This window comes from Scomber scombrus, chromosome 22, assembly GCF_963691925.1.
Source record: "Scomber scombrus chromosome 22, fScoSco1.1, whole genome shotgun sequence".
Classification (NCBI taxonomy): domain Eukaryota; kingdom Metazoa; phylum Chordata; class Actinopteri; order Scombriformes; family Scombridae; genus Scomber; species Scomber scombrus.
In genome coordinates this window covers 21,611,809-21,623,751 of record NC_084991.1, presented here as the reverse complement: position 1 = coordinate 21,623,751, position 11,943 = coordinate 21,611,809, and the positions used below count along the sequence as shown (strand labels likewise).

At 43.8% G+C, this 11,943-nt stretch overlaps 1 long non-coding RNA gene across 1 annotated transcript; it reads right to left on the bottom strand.

Moving 5' to 3' along the window:
• Positions 1-202: 202 nt before the first annotated feature.
• On the bottom strand, positions 203-10,801 carry LOC134004444 (uncharacterized). The gene is made up of 3 exons (XR_009927842.1): positions 10,722-10,801; positions 9,550-9,615; positions 203-269 (listed from the first exon to the last, which is right to left on the bottom strand). It is a non-coding gene; the product is annotated as an uncharacterized LOC134004444 (long non-coding RNA).
• Between the last annotated feature and the right edge of the window lie 1,142 nt (positions 10,802-11,943).

Here is an 11,943-nt window from a genome sequence, read left to right as displayed (position 1 = left end):
GGCAACAAGACCATTCTCAGCCTCATCAAGTCGGTCTTAACGAGCGTCTCTCTGGCCTTCATTAGAACTGCTTCGCTAAATAATTAACAATGTCAGTCAATCGGTCCGTCTGGGTTTTATCCTTGCAGAGCTATATCTGGAACAGCCACAGGTTTGATTTCCTGCTGTGGAGAAGGTTGGAGGCAAAGACAGGTGAGACTTACCTGAGACAGTTTGCTCCACAGGTCGTCTCGAGCAGCATTGCTGTACATGTGACTCAGCAGATAATCCTGAAAACAATGAAAACACAAAAAAGCAGATCAGTCTGAATAGTTTAAATACAGCATGTGACAGGAAGTGACACAAACAGGTGAGGAGTTCTGCTGCATGGGCTGAAGCTATAATGCTTTCAGGTTTTATAATGGAAAGAAAGAAGAAAAAGTGAGGTTACTAGACGTCTGTATCCTGCTGGAAGCTACATTAGCAGATAACAGTATTTCACCCGAATCTCTGACTGTGCAGTATTTGATGCTGTGAGGTTGTTTATTCAGAGACTTGGCAAACCTCTCTGCAGCTCTGTGCTCCGGTGAGTTTAGTTTCAGCTCATTAAAAAGGTTTTGATTTCATTCTTTGGTTTGTCTCACTGTTGAATGGGTAGACCTTAGTAGGTTTTCCTCCTGGGTCTGGGCAGATCTGAACACCAGACCACACAGAGACCCTTCAAGGCTTTTCTGTCTCTCAGTATCTCATCAAGATATAGTTTATTTAGTCCAACCCAGTGGATGAGTTCAGTTTGGTTTCTTTTCATACAGAGACAAATCAAAGCAAACCAAAAATGCATCACGACAAGCCAGCTGAGAATATTCTCTCTGCTTATTGATCAGATGTATTTGGGTTGAGAAGAATGTCCCTGTTCTTCCTCGCACTAGTCTAGCTCAGACCTCTATTCATTCTCTGGCTAGCTCCTAGCATTCGTCTGCATCTCAGCATGCAAAGGGTACCTGCCTATGGGAGCCATTTAGCTTAACTTGCAGCCTGGTAGTCAGTCAGATGGTGGTTGGATCAATAGACTGTATGTAAGAAATGGACGTAACATCCGTGACGTCACCCATTGGTTTGTGGACTGCTGCTCGGAGGCCAATAGTATCAGATCTGAGCAGCGCCATCTTGAAAATTTCCGGTGCATGCCGGGTAAATAAAAAACACGGATTCTACTTATATGGGCATCAGGAGGAGCATGAGGCGCCCTCCTGAACCTGTGAACCAATCAACCTGTCAATCACGACGTAGCCACGCCCTAATGCATACCCTGCTTTATCGTCACATATAAAATCAGGGAGGCCAAAATGTCCCAAATGAACATCATACTGCATTGAAGAAGGCTTTAAACTAGCGATTGAGACCATAAACACATTTTGAAAACGTTTACTGAGGTTAGAAATCAAGTGAGAAGTTGGTGAATTCTCCATTGACTTGTATAGAGACGGAAGTCCTTTTGACACCAAAACGGTCGCCCCCTGGTGGCCTTTTGATAGAATGCAGTTTTAAGTTACTTCCGCGTTGGCATCATTTCAGAGGACCGGACCTCCCCGCCTGGTTGCATCGCATTCCTACGGCAAATGAACCGATCTAGAATTCAAATCCTCGACTAACAACGAAGCACATTGGCTACTTCATATTTGTTTACATTGCTTACGTTCTTGCTAGCGCCCCAGACACACCTGAAACCAATGAGAGAAGATAATGTTCTCACCTGGCTTTTAATGATTTGCATTTTGGAAATTAAACCAATGGGAAAACAAAATGTAACAACTTACCCACTGATTCTGACCAAAGCAAATAAACTACAGGTTTGAAAATGCTTAAAAGACTGGAGTTCAATATTTGTGCCGTTTTATCCAATTCAATGAGACTCTAGTTGTTTTTCCTTTAGAACAAGTGATTTTGGTTCGGTGCAATAACCAACCCTACTGATTACAACCACAGCAAATGTATTATAGATTTTAAAAAACACCTTAAAACTCTACATTTAATAGACTAATGCCAACATACTGCAAATCTTAAAAGTAAATAGAGATTTAACTATGAGATAGCTTCAATCTAGACCTGTAATATGTCAGTTGGATATGCTTTGATATACCTGTACGTCTCCACTACCTGGAGCACAAACAAATTCCCACTGCAGGGGATTACGGACTTTATAAAAGCTTATGGTTGGGTCTGTAATACAACAAGAAAAAAGGCGGCAAAGTAATACAAGACAGATCACCTACAGAGAGAGAGAGAGAGAGAGAGAGAGAGAGAGCGCTAATCTCCTCCTCAGAGATAGAAGAGATTCCTCACTAACAGTCAGTCAGCTGTGTGTTGAAGTTGAAAAGGTAAGAGGAAGCTCTTTATTGGAACAAGATGACACACATGATAACAACACAGTGTGGTGTGTGTGTGTGTCTTTGATAAGTATGACTCTGCCAATGTCACCGCCACTAGAGCTGACATGAACAGAGATAAAACACCCATCACACACACAGAGAGACTGAGCCTGAGTCCAATACAATCACAGTATTAGCAGCACGATACAGCTAAACCATAATAAAAGACGTGTAAGAAAGCCGAGCAATTAAAATTTCAATAAAAGAAATGTGTTATCAACAGCTGTGAAGGTTAAGCTGAAAGATTTCCGGTGGTACAGACACAGGTTTAGCACACGGAGCTTGTTAATGAGGTTTTTCAACATCTAAGGATTATGTGAACCTCGACCTCCCATCTTCCGTCAACACAGCGATCACGTCCAGGTTCCTCAACAGGCCACTGAGGCGTTTTATTTCCTGCTTTCTTCTTCAGCCATCTGGGTTCCTCTGAGCTTCAAAACAATCCCCAGATACTGAGGCCAAGAGTCAAGCAGCAGTGATACTGTTGGAGAGTTTGTCTTCTGTTTGTGTTTGACTGCTGAAACTAACACGGACCTTCACTTCCAGACAGAACCTGGCGTTTCACCCCTGTCAGCAGCTTCATAACCCCATCATTTATTTATAACTCATATTTTCTGCAACATTTACTGGAATGAGAAATGTAGTGATCTGTTAACACACTCATGTTGAATCCTGAGGTGTTTATTAGTGCTCTCTGCTGCAGGTCAGAAGAGGACTTTAGAGATTCAGGAGACTTGTTAAACACATGGCTCTCAATATGCCACCCACTCGCTGCACTTTATTGACCAATTTTAGGAAGGAAGGAAGGGAGGAAGAAGGAAGAAAGGAAGAAAGGAAGAAAGGAAGGAAAGATGGAAGGAAGGGAGGAAGAAAGAAGGAAAGGAAGGGAGGAAGAAGGAAGAAAGGAAGGAAGGAAAGATGGAATGATGGAAGGAAAGATGGAAGGGAGGAAGGAAGGAAGGAAAGGAAGGAAGGAAGGAAAGATGGAATGATGGAAGGAAAGATGGAAGGGAGGAAGGAAGGAAGAAAGGATGGAAGGGAGGAAGAAGGAAGAAAGGAAGGAAGGAAAGATGGAACGATGGAAAGAAAGATGGAAGGGAGGAAGGAAGGAAGAAAGGATGGAAGGGAGGAAGAAGGAAGAAAGGAAGGAAGGAAAGATGGAAGGAAAGATGGAAGGGAGAAAGAAGGAAGAAAGGAAGATGGAAGGATGGAAGGAAAGATGGAAGGGAGGAAGAAGGAAGAAAGGAAGGAAGGAAAGATGGTAGGATGGAAGGAAAGATGGAAGGGAGGGAGGAAGAAGGAAGAAAGGAAGGAAGGAAAGATGGAAGGGAGGAAGAAAGGAAGAAAGGATGGAAGGGAGGAAGAAAGAAGGAAAGGAGGGAGGAAGGAAGGGAGGAAAGGAAAAAATGAAGGACATAGGAAAGAAGGAGGGAAGGAAGGTAGGAGGGAGGGAGGAAAGAAAGTACGAGGGAGGGAAGGAGGGAGAAAGGAAAAGAGGAAGGGAGGAAGGGAGGAAAGAAGGACAGAGGAAAGGAGGAAGGGAGGAAGGGAGGAAAGGCAGGAAGGAAGGAAGGAAGGAAGGGAAGGAAGGAAAGGAAGGAAGGAAGGAAAGGAAGGAAGGAAGGAGGGAGGGAGAGAGGAAAGGCAGATCTTTTTTAAGGCAGATGGACTTTGCCTTAAATAAGATTAAAAAGTGTTAAAATGGAAATTAAAAATAAGATAAATATAAAACAGTGTTAGATACTAATCAGAAGCCTCCAATGTGTTTTAATAAAAGGCAGCGGCAAACAGAAAAGTCTTCAGCCTGAGCCAGAGATATGAGGAGCATAAAAACTAAACGCTGTTCCTCCATGTTTAGTTTTAACTGTGGGAACAGAGAGAGAGCAGATCAATGGCATCAATAACATTTGTAATTTTAGAACTGAAATGATCTTTAAGCTCATTGACTTGAGACCCGAGAGAGAGGAAGAGAAAGCCTGAAGGAAGATTTCACTGCTGTTTTCAGTGATTAGCTCTGTTTGAACATGTGAGACTCTCAAAGAAAACACAGCAATGATCAGAGAGATAAAACATCAGTCAGCTCAATCTTAGAGATGTTCAGACCCTCAGAGATAAAGTCCAGATTATGATAAAGTCCAGATTATGATAAAGTCCAGATTATGATAAAGTCCAGATTATGATAAAGTCCAGAGTGGCCTTTTGTTGTTAGTGAGCTCCATCACATGCTCAGTCAGTTCGTAGCTATTAAGAACACAACACAGTTCTTTGGTGCCTTTTAACCTTCCTGTCGTCCTCCCGGGTCAAATTGACCCCGTCTGTTTTGACTGTTCCTTCTTTGCTCCCTTCCTTCCTTCCGTCCTTCCTTCCGTCTGTCCTTCCTCCCTCCCTCCATCTCTCTTTCTTTCCTTCCTCTCTCTTTCCTCCCTTCCTTCTTTCCTTCCTCCATCCCCCTTTCTTCCTTCCTTCAGTCCTTCCTCCCCTCCTTCTTCCTTTCTCCCTCCCTCCTTCCTTCTTTCCTTCCTTCTTTCTTCCTCCCCCTCTCCTTTCCTTCCTTCTTCCTTTCCTTCTTTCTTCCTCCCTACTACCTTCCTCCCCCTCTCCTTTCCTTCCTTCTTCCCTCCTTTCCTTCCTTCTTCCTCCATTCCATCCATCCTTCCTTCTTCCCTCTTTTCCTTCCTTCTTTCTTCCGTCCTTCCTTCCTTCCCTCCCTTCCTCCCTCCCTTCCTTCCTTCTTCCTTCCTCCTTTCCAACTGTGCAATACTCTTGTGTATATTTATATATTGTATATTTCAACTAATATTTTACACTATTCTTTCTTTTTAACTTATTTATAATCTCATTTGTCATTATTATTATTATCAGACTATTGTTATATATTATAGTATGATGCACCTAATCTTACATATTTTTTTTATCTAATACTATATTTCTGTTCTTGAATGTGAACAATTGTAACATGACCTACTTTCTCCTCAGAGGATCAATAATATATTACTGAGTCTGATTATTTAACAAAGTTTGGCGCTGTGGAGAGGCAGCGAGCTTCTTCCCGCTGTCAGCTTCAGTAGATTTTATGTGGATATGCACGAGTTGTTCGGCAAGTGCTTTGCATCCAGTGTGCTTACAGTCAATTTAACACTGACTATTGAGTGGAACAAATGTGCTTTCTCTCAGCCTCTGAAAGGATCTGGTCAATTACAATTATCAAGGGGGAGAAATCTCGGTATTTTCTGCCATGAATGCATATCTGATATCATGTACTAGAGGAGCCTACACATTGTTTTATTGTATAGTGAGAGAGAGAGAGAGACTTTTAATATTTTCACTTTCTCTCTGTTTTATTTGCACTTTAGCACAGTTTTGTGGTGATGAGTTCTGTGTAACCTTGTGAAGCTGCGTTCACACCTACAGATTGTTGTTATATTGTTCACCAGAGTGGAGAAGCAATATAAATACAGCTCAACTCATGTTCTTATTGAGGTATTGTCTTTTAACCTTTGTGTCGTCCTCCCGGGTCAAATTGACCCCGTCTGTATTGACTGTTCCTTCTTTCCTTCCTTCCTTCTGTTTGTCCTTCTGTCCTTCTTCCCTCCCTCCTTCTCTCTTTCTTTCCTTCCTCTCTCTTTCCTCCCTTCCTTCTTTCCTTCCTCCCTCCCCCTTTCTTCCTTCCTTCTTCCTTCCTCCATCCTTTCCTTCCTTCTTCCTCCCTTACTTCCATCCTTCCTGCGCCCTTCCATCCTTCCTTCCTCCCTCCCTCCCTTCCCTCCTTCCTTCCTCCCTCCTTTCCTTCCTTCTTCTTCCCTCCTTTCCTTCCTTCTTCCTCCTTTCCTTCCTTCTTACTCCCTTCCCGCCTTCCTTCCTCCCTCCCTTCCCTCCTTCCTTCCTTCCTCCTTTCCTTCCTCCCTTCCCTCCTCCCTTCCCTCCTCCCTCCTTTCCTTCCTTCTTACACCCTTCCATCCTTCCTTCCTCCCTTCCTTCCTCCCTCCCTTCCCTCCTTCCTCCTTTCCTTCCTTCTTACTCCCTTCAATCCTTCCTTCCTCCCTCCCTTCCTTCCTCCTTTCCTTCCTCCCTCCCTTCCCTCCTTCCTTCCTCCCTCCCTTCCATCCTTCCTCCCTCCCTTCCTCCTTTCCTTCCTCCTTTCCTTCCTTCCTTCCTTGACCAGAGGACTACAGGAGGGTTAATGTTCAGTGTATTGTGTATGAAACCAGTAACACACATTGTCCTCTGCTGGATCAGCAGGGTTTTATATAGAATCTGGTTCTCAGTGTGTTTCAGGTCACTGTGGGGAAATCAGGGCATAGTGTGCTTTATATATGTGTGTGTGTGTGTGTGTGTGTGTGTGTGTGTGTGTGTGTGTGTGTGTGTGTGTGCGTGTGTGTGTGTGTGTGTGTGTGTGTGTGTGTGTGTGTGTGTGTGTGTGTGTGTGAGTTTCATATATATTTTCATGACTGTATTCAGAATAAAACCTACTATCATCTCATGACTTCATTTTTTTCTGGAAACTTCAGTTCTGTAGGTAAAAACTGGCTTTTGTTGTAATAAAATAAAAGCTAATGGACCGAGTTAATTTCCTGTGATGTGTGTGAGACATTAACATTGGCCGGCGTGAACCATCAGAGACCTGGTTAGCATCCACATGCAGCTGAGGGATGAACAATGCAGTCCGTCATTAACACCACCGATGTTATTATGTTCATTTGTTCCAGTCAAAGAGACACATTTACAATCCAACCACCAGAGTGAAACAGACTATTCACAATATTAACCTTCCTGTCGTCATCACAGGTAAAACTGACCCCCGTCTGTTTTGACTGTTCCTTCCTTCCTCCCTTCCTTCCTTCCGTCTGTCCGTCCTCCCCTCCTTCTCTCTTTCTTTCCTCTCTCTGTCCTTCCTTCCTCCCTTCCTTATATCTTCTGTCCTTCTTTCCCTCCTTCCTCCCTTCCTCTTTTCCTTTGTCCCTCCCTACCTCGTTCCTCCTTTCCTCTCTCCTACCTTCCTTCCTTCTTTCTTTCCTCCGTCCTTTCTTCCCTCCTTTCCTTCCTCCCTCCCTTCCCTCCTCCCTTCCTTCCTCCTTTCCCTCCTTCTCCCTCCTTTCCTTCCTTCTTCCTCCCTCCATTCCTTCCTCCCTCCTTTCCTTCCTTCTTCCCCCTCCCTTCCTTCCTTCCTTCCCTCCTACTTCCTCCCTCCCTCTTTTCCTTCCTTCCTCCCTTATTTCCTTCCTTCCTTCCTCCCTCCCTCCTTTTCTTCCTTCTTCCTTCCCTTTCTTCTCCCTCCTTCCTTCTTCCTTCCTTCCTCCCTCCTTTCCTTCCATCCTTCTTCCTCCCTTCTTTCCTTGACTCGAGGACAACAGGAGAGTTGGAATTTCTGTAACTAATATTTTTGTCCCCAAAAGTTACTCTTTGTTTCCCCTTTGATCCATATTTCATCACTCTGTACAACAGCCAGCGTTGCCCCTATCAACCATGGATCAATTTATCCTATTTGACTCTAAACTTGTCCCTAAATAAACCTTCTGGTAACTTCAACCAACCCCCCAAAAACAGGGAACTTGTAGTACTTGATTAGATTTTATATTTCAATGATTGGATGAAATTATACTGCAAACATCTCTAACTCTGAACTCTTTGCCCTCATCATGTTCAAATGTTCTCATCCATAATTAAATTGATACCAGCGGTGACACTAAGCAGGAGGTTTATATTAAAAATGTACATGGATATTATATAAACTGATCTCAGTATGTTTATGCTCAGAATAAATAATGTAGCGTTTCAGAGAAGAAGAAAATCTTATGACCCTTTAATGAGATTCAGGCACAGTCTGTAAAGTGTTAAATTAATGTTTCAGTTGATTAAATAAACACAGTAATGCACCCACAGCAGGCGGGGAGCTCCGGTCCTCTGAAATGATGCCAACGCAGAAGTAACTTAAAACTGCATTCTATCAAAAGGCCACCAGGGGGCGACCGTTTTGGTGTCAAAAGGACTTCCGTCTCTATACAAGTCAATGGAGAATTCACCAACTTCTCACTTGATTTCTAACCTCAGTAAACGTTTTCAAAATGTGTTTATGGTCTCAATCGCTAGTTTAAAGCCTTCTTCAATGCAGTATGATGTTCATTTGGGACATTTTGGCCTCCCTGATTTTATATGTGACGATAAAGCAGGGTATGCATTAGGGCGTGGCTACTTCCTGATTGACAGGTTGATTGGTTCACAGGTTCAGGAGGGCGCCTCATGCTCCTCCTGATGCCCATATAAGTAGAATCCCTGTTTTTATTTTTCCCAGCATGCACCTGAAATGTTCAAGATGGCGCTGCCCAGATCTGATACACTTGGCCTCCGAGCAGCAGTCCACAAACCAATGGGTGACGTCAGGGATGTTACGTCCATTTCTTATATACAGTCTTTGGCCTACAGTTTAAGTTTAAGTTACAGTAGTTATAGTGTGATTGGGTGAATCAGTCAGTCATATGGAGACGGACATGAATATCTGTATTGTTATTGTGTTTTGGGAAACTATAGTCAGTTCTTCATGGAGGGAAAGATTTCAGCTCTCCAGCACTTTATTCCCTGCAGTGTGTAAAGGGTTTAAAAAAAACATTTAACAGATAAACAAATAAATAAAACATGAAAAATTTGGATAGGAAACTGTATTCTTGGTGCTTGCTGGTGTAACATGAACTCATGGCCTCCGCATCTCTAAACTCCTCCTGGATTACTTTATTTTAAGTATTAATATTTAGCCTATGCTGGTATGAAAACTGGCTGTAAAAAGTTTGCAGTTTGTTGTTTCACTAGAACAAACTGCATGTGAGTTACAGCAGGTTGTAATATTGACAAGTTTTTATGGCAGAAAAAAAGCAGCAAAACCTCTGAAAGTGCTTCTGCAGCCAAATCCACTTATTCACAACCCATCTGTACGCTCATATGCTCCAAACTCTCGGGGTTTAGCCAAAATATGTCTGAACACACACACACACTGACACACACACACACACACACACACACACACACACACACACACACACACACACACACACACACATTGAACTTTAAACCAGTCTAAACCCAGAACCCAGCTGTCCCTTGTTGTCCTCAGATATAAAACAGCTGTGACTGCAGGATGGCATCGACTTACATTGAGTCCTTTCTGGAACAGCGTCTGTCCCATCACGTTAGCCAACATCCGGATCAGTGCTGCCCCCTGTGGACAGTGCAGAGAAACACACTCTCAGCTACAACAACAGGAAGAAGACATTACCTTGAATCAATGCATCCGAATTGAAAGTGCTTTGATCAGTGGATTAGCTAGCAGTAGAGGAAAGGTAGAAGTACTTGAGCTTTAAAGTTCTGGTTAAACTTTGACACATTCATTTACGCCACTGATCGACTGTCTTGACAGAACTGACCTTTAATGGAAAGTAGAGTTTAAAGTAGCTCTTATATTGTCTGTGTTGCACCATTTACTGTTAAATATCTCTCCTCTATAAGTATAAGTCATTCGTGACTCTGAAGTAGATTGAAAAAATGAGTTTTTCTTGAAAAGGCTTAACCCTACTGTTGTCCTCGAGTCAAGGAAGGAAGGGGGGAAGAAGGGAGGAAAGGAGGGAGAAGGAAGGAAGGAAGGAATGGAGGGAAGGAAGGAAGGAAGGAAAGGAAGGAAGGAAGGAGACGGAGGAAAGTAGGAAGGGAGGAAGGAAGGGAGGAAGAAGGAAGGAAGGGAGGAGGAAGGAAGGGAGGAAGAAGGAAGGAAAGGAGGGAGGGAGAAAGGAAAAGAGGAAGGGAGGAAGGAAGGAAAGAAGGACAGAGGAAAGAAGGATATTTTTTGCTGATCGAAATAAACTGAAAACTCAAAAAAATGAACTCAAAACTCAGAAGGAAGGGAGGAGGGAAGGAAAGAAGGAGGAAGGAAGGACAGAAGGAAGGAAGAAAGGGGGATGGAGGAAGGAAAGAAGGAAGGGAGGAAAGAGAGAGAAGGAAGGAGGGAGGAAGGACAGACAGAAGGAAGGGAGGAAGGAAGGAAGGGAGGAAAGAAGGAAGGGAGGAAAGAAGGAAGGAAGGGAGGAAAGAAGGAAGGAAGGAAGGAACAGTCAAAACAGACGCGGGAGGATGACACGAAGGTTAAAGAGACAGGAGGTAAAACAGCCTGTTAATAGACAGAGGCTGAACTGAGCGGCTGCATAAAGGACCAGTAGAAGATACATAAGGAGTTTTTAAGTGGAAATCATGTAAAGATATTCCAGTAGAGACACAGAATATTAATATAGAGCTGGAGATAGAGCTGAGGAAGACTTAATTTTGGTGGCTTACTTTTTTGTAGGCGATCCAGTCAAAGACTCTATCGATGTCCGTCGCCTGCTCCACTTCCTGGGAGATCGGGTGGGAGGTGTTCAGGCCGTCCAATAGCATCACCTCATGCAGGACGTCAGTCAGGAAACGTTGCTTCTCCTGCAAAACACAAAAAAACAACATGAGGGGCTCGTGCAGGAAATGTTTTCTTATTTTTCCTCTTTTATTTAGAAAGAAAGCAATAAGAGGAAAATCTGAAAAGCAACGTAGGTTTTAATGTTTGATCTGGTTGTAAACAGCTTGTTTCAGCCTGGTGATGCAACCTGTTTATGAGGAGTTGCAGGTTTATTACAAATAGGTTATCCAATGAAGAGAGAAGCTGCATTTAACCCTCCTGTTGTCCTCGAGTCAAGGAAGGAAGTTAGGAAGGGAGGAAGAAGGAAGGAAAGGAGGGAGAGAGGGAGGAGGGAAGGAAGGGAGGAAGGAAAGGAGGAAGGGAGGGAGGAAGGAAGGAAGGGAGGGAGGAAGGTGGGGGGAGGAAAGAAACAGAAAAAGGGAGGGAGGAAAGGAAGGAAGGAGTAAGGAGAGAAGGAAGGAAGGAAGGAAGGAAGGAAGGAAGGAAGGAAGGAAGGAAGGAAGGAGGGAGGAAAGGAAGAAGGAATGAAGGATGGAGGAAGGGATGAAGAAGGATGGAAGGGAGGAAGAAGGGAGGAATGAAGGAAGGAAGGAAAGAGGGAAGGAGAGAGGAAGGAGGGAAGGAAGGAAGGAAGGAAGGTAGGGGGGAGGAAAGAAACAGAAGGAGAGAGGGAGGAAAGGAAGGAAGGAAGGATGGAAGGGAGGAAGAAGGAAGGAAAGGAGATAGAGAGGAAGGAGGGAAGGAAGGAAGGAAGGAAAGGAGGGTGGAAGGAAGGAAGGAAGGAAGGAAGGAGGGAGGAAGGGAGGAAGAAGGAATGAAGGATGGAAGGGAGGAAGAAGGAAGGAAGGATGGATGGGAGGAAGAAGGAAGGAAAGGAGGAGAAAGAAGGAAGGATGGAAGGGAGGAAGAAGGAAGGAAAGGAGGGAGGAAAGGAAGGAAGGTAGGAAGGAAGGTAGGAAGGAAGGAAGGAAGGAAGGAAGGAAGGTAGGGGGAGGAAAGAAACAGAAGGAGGGAGGGAGGAAAGGAAGGAAGGAAGGAAGGAGGGAAGGAAAGAAGGACAGAAAGCAACTACTTTTCAGATCATTTGAGCAAAACTTCAGTTCAATT